The sequence below is a fragment of the Brassica napus genome, chromosome C2 (assembly GCF_020379485.1).
Source record: "Brassica napus cultivar Da-Ae chromosome C2, Da-Ae, whole genome shotgun sequence".
NCBI classification, from domain to species: domain Eukaryota; kingdom Viridiplantae; phylum Streptophyta; class Magnoliopsida; order Brassicales; family Brassicaceae; genus Brassica; species Brassica napus.
This window is the reverse complement of record NC_063445.1, coordinates 19847205-19851859: the sequence shown is the minus strand read 5'-3', so window position 1 is coordinate 19851859 and position 4655 is coordinate 19847205. Positions and strand designations below refer to the sequence as shown.

Here is a 4655-nt window from a genome sequence, read left to right as displayed (position 1 = left end):
TATTGTTTTCTTCTTTTGTAGTTGGAGGCCTATTAATTTCTTCTAGGTTTGTGATGTTTTGATTGTAGTCTCTAATGGTTTGTTATTAATTTTCTGTTTTTGGTTCTGTTGAATTGCTACTTTTTACGAAGACTATCCTAATTATTTTTAGTTTCGCTGTGGATCTATTATTTGTAGTTTGTGGTTAATGAGATCTTCGTATGTATATGTTCTTTTCTCTCAAATGAGGTGATCGTTTGTTATTGTATGCTTTAAAAGGTGGTAACAAAAAATAATGTTTATAGTACAATTTTAATTTTAACAAAAAAATAGAATTCAAATAAACTGTTTTTCAAAAATTAATAACCGGTGAAATCTATAATATAATAGTACTTTCCTATTTCCTAAACAAACCCTAGGACATACAAATGAACACTCTAATGCAATATATACACCTAATATGCAATCTAATTATCAACCTAATATGCAATCTAATTATCAAAATGCATTTAATACAGTTCCCTCTTCCCTTTTTTTATTTTTGGTAAACAATCTCTTGCATGTTAATTAACTTAACTCGTAACTGTCTGCATATAGCATGCCAGTGTAAGACATTGATGAACCGATATTTATAAGGCATGTAAGACATTGATGAATCAATATTTATAAGCTCTTTACAATTTAGTAACGGAAGATGAATCATGACTCTCAGCCTTCATTATTTTTAGTCAAAGAGGTAAATGCGAACGGCAATCAGCAGATAAAAGATAAAAACAGTTTCGTAATTATTAAGTTTCTTGTGATCTTAAAAAAGATAGCTAAACATATCTTAACGTTTTAAACGATCAAAAGTAAGAAATAACACTGGATTTGTTCCTTAATATTCCAGCTCAGCATATGTTCAGGCTGACCAAGCCGCCAATTAATTGTTGCCAGACTCTGGAGATTGCCTCAGTAAGGCTTAAGCTATAGTTGATTTGGCTATAATAAAAAAATGCATTTAGATGTGTTTCTGAAGAACTGTAAGCACACCAATGTCAAAAAGATGCAACAAAAAGCAAACATTTATCAACAAATGGAGTATTGAAATTTTGGTAACAAACAAACAACACACTCAACAAATATGATTACAAAGTACAAGAGATTTGTCTGAACAACGTTACATGAAAGTGGAAAGAATGTGATACCGTCTTCACTTCACTGAGACCGTCTCAAATGTGGAGCCGTGGTATATCCTTCGAAGAAATCCAACACTGCGGTTTCAAGATTCTCCACAGAGTACTTCAAGTAGTTCTCTGGATGTCTCCCACTCTCTATATGTCCCCTGAATCTCCCAAGAAACGATCTATAAGCCGGAATTAAATGCTCCGACAAAGATATCCTTAGTTCTTCTCTAAGCTGAGCATCTGGAACAGACCACGTCGACTGAACCCTATGAACCTCTTCAAACATTGTATTAAAAGCTTTAAACCTCTCTCTCAAAGCACTTTTTGACACACCGGACGAGAAGCTTCCGCTCACATGCAACCCTTCGTCTCTCAAGCTGTTCAACACTCTGACCCACGTGGCTCTCTGATACTTAGTCGCTGCGTGTCTGAATATCCCCGTAAGCCTTCTCAAATAAAGGTCTCCTATAATCTCTCTCAACTCCGGCGAGCTTTTAACCTTCTGAACTATGTAATGCACATTGTTCATGAGAAAGATATGCGTCTTTGTAGTGCAAAGAGTTCCCTTCTAGATTGAATTGTAACATCACCATAGTCCATATACAATGCAAAGCTAACGGTGTTCTTCCTTGAAGCTCACTTAGATCCATATCCGGCTTTACCGGATCATTAGTACACTTCAACCCCGCGCAGGGCTTCAACCAGAGTCTGCTTATAGTCTGCAATCAAGTTCAGATAGTTCATCACATACCTCGTCAACGGATGTATAGTTCCCCCAGGGACGGGAACAACAGAAGGCTCCCGCGATTGAATCTCAGTTGCCTGAACAAGAATCGACTCAGACGATTCCGAGTTAAAGATCTCTTCCATATCCGGCAACAAATCAGCCAACGCATCGTGTAAATCAAGAATCTTGAAAAGCTTCTCAGGCGATCTTCTGCTAATGCTGATAGCTTCAGGGAAAGTGAATAGCTGCAAAGCGGAGGATTTCACTATCTCCATGAAGCAAGTCTCCTCCACCTCTCCGCCGTCGAATATCTGCTCGCAGAGACGCTTCTCGCTTGCGAACACAACCCTAACGCAAGCTTAACGTCCTAATCAAGGCGTTGAACGTCTCCGATCCCTAGCTTCACGATCCCTCGCTGCTTGAAGATCGTTTCCATGGCGGATTTGCGTACGTTCCCGTATACTTGGAGGCACTCGCGGGAGTATCATGCGCTGAACGATTGATCTCAGATCGGAAACGGCTTCCGGGGAGACGAGATCGATCTCGCTTGTTGATTTGCAACTGCTTCTTCGGCTCGATAACCGGCTTGAACCAGCGTCTGAACCGTCCCGTAGAAGAACCAGATTCATTTCCTCCTGCTCCTCGCCCTCACCGTCATCAGGAGCCGTTTCGGTGTCTTCGAGATCGGCGCGGGTGGCGAAAGAGGACGCTGACGAATCGAGGAGGAGAGAGTCGGGTTCGAAAGTGGAGGTTTGCGAGAGGAGGATGTTTCTAAGCTCGTCTTCTATTCTTCGTGGCGGCTATCGGAGATGGAGACGGAGGAGACGAGGCGCTGGACTTCGTCGACTGCTTGCAAGTACCGATCCACTTCCTCGCGATCGCTTTGGAAGATGAGATTCTCTTTCGCTTCCTCGGAGGTTGTTGAATCCCACCGGAGTATTATCTTCTCCGCCGTCTCGAGCGTCGCGTAATCGGAACCGTCGCCGCCGCGAATATCCGGTGAAAGGGAGCCAAAGAGGTGAGAGAAGAGTTCATTGTCTCTGGACTGAAAGATCAGCTGAGTCGTCGAAGAGGAAGTGACGAAGAAAGAAAACCATTAAACCCTCCAATAAGCCCAACACAAAACAATATATTTCGAAACCCACGCAAAGCCCGTGCGATTGAAATTTTTTTTTAAAAGTGGCTCCCACATACCTGTCAACGTGTCAGCTTCAGGGAGGAGAGACACTCTCCTATTATATAATAGATTTTAAAATGGCTCTCACGTACCTGTCAACGTGTCGCTTCAGGGAGGAGAGAAACTCTTCTACTCCCTCTGTTCCTTTTAGAGTATGCAGCTTATTAAGAATTTAATAAATATTTATAATTTAATTTATTTTTTACTTTATTATACACTTTCCAATAACTTTCCACCAATGAAATTTAATCAATTCAAATATTCTCAATTAATGTTTCTCAAAAGTATAAAAAAATACCTTAACAATATAGAAAATCTATCTTTATGGAACAAGAAAAAAATCTAAAACATCTTACTTTCGGGAACGGAGGTAGTATTATATAATAGATAGACTAGTATTATCACCTCGTGCTAAGCACGGGTCAGTTTTTGCTTGCATTTAAATTCTAACATTTTATTTGATCAAAGAAACATTATTCTGGTCACATTCTAGAGCTGGATAAAATAGACACCTATAATTAGAAGTGTTGCATCCAAACAACAGTTAGAACTTATAAGGATTAAAACACTTATTGTAATTTTTTCGAATAGAGATAATAATTTTTATAAAGCATTTAAATATAGTTTTAAAAAATTTGACATTTCATTCATTCAATTTTATTTCTATTTTTTATATATAAGTCTTCTTTTAAATATCAATCTAATTATTTTAGATATAATAAACAGTGAACCAACAATAAATTATGAAAACCATTAAAATTTTATTGAAAAAATTAGTATATCAATGCAGTAGAAAGATAAATGGCAAACTAATTTTTTAAAAGAATATGCATTTAGGATATTTTGTTTGAACTTACATTTTAGGATTCTTTTCGCTTTCCTCTTCCTCTATTGTCGTCAACACAACTTGGAACTTCAAAGATAAAAAAGAAAACATGCATAAAATTGTCACTTTGTATATAATACTCATAAACAGATTTGTAAAACAGTCGAATAAATTTGTATATAATAGATTACGAAATACTCACTGATCTTTTTCTTTTGAAGAATTGAGTTTTGAAATAGGAGTATACTTAAGACCCATCTTCAACCTTAACCCTGAATCATGTAAAAATAATTAAAGAGCTTAAAATTGAGGAGGAAAAAAATAAATACTGCATGAATAAACGCAAGTCATAAGTTTGAATGTCAAGCATAAAAAAAAAAAGGACCGAAGAAGAAAAGAGAGATCTTCAGTTACAAAAAAAAAGAAGAAGAACTTTTGAAATATGCAGTCATAGAATTACATCGTACAAATATATAATAAATAGTAAACTATAGGTAGTTAGTAGCGGTGATCGTGGATTTGTAGAAAGAATAACCGATGGCAAAGTGGAGTGATTTTTTTCTTTTTTGATTTTGTCTAGTAACTAATTGACGTCATTTTATCTGTTTTCCTTAATTTAAATTAGTTTTATTTTTTAATTATGTGGCAAAATCTGATTGATTGACTGACTTGTAATTTAGTATATAGAGGATAGATAGATTGTGAAAAAGAAAATTACATAAAACTAATTTTTTTTAAATGGAGCTCACCGTAATTGTTTTTTTTTTAAATGGAGTTCAC

General features: G+C 36.5%; 1 pseudogene; it reads right to left on the bottom strand.

Annotated features, from left to right (window-relative positions):
* Positions 1-1014: 1014 nt before the first annotated feature.
* Positions 1015-2965, bottom strand: LOC106454302 (annotated as a pseudogene).
* Between the last annotated feature and the right edge of the window lie 1690 nt (positions 2966-4655).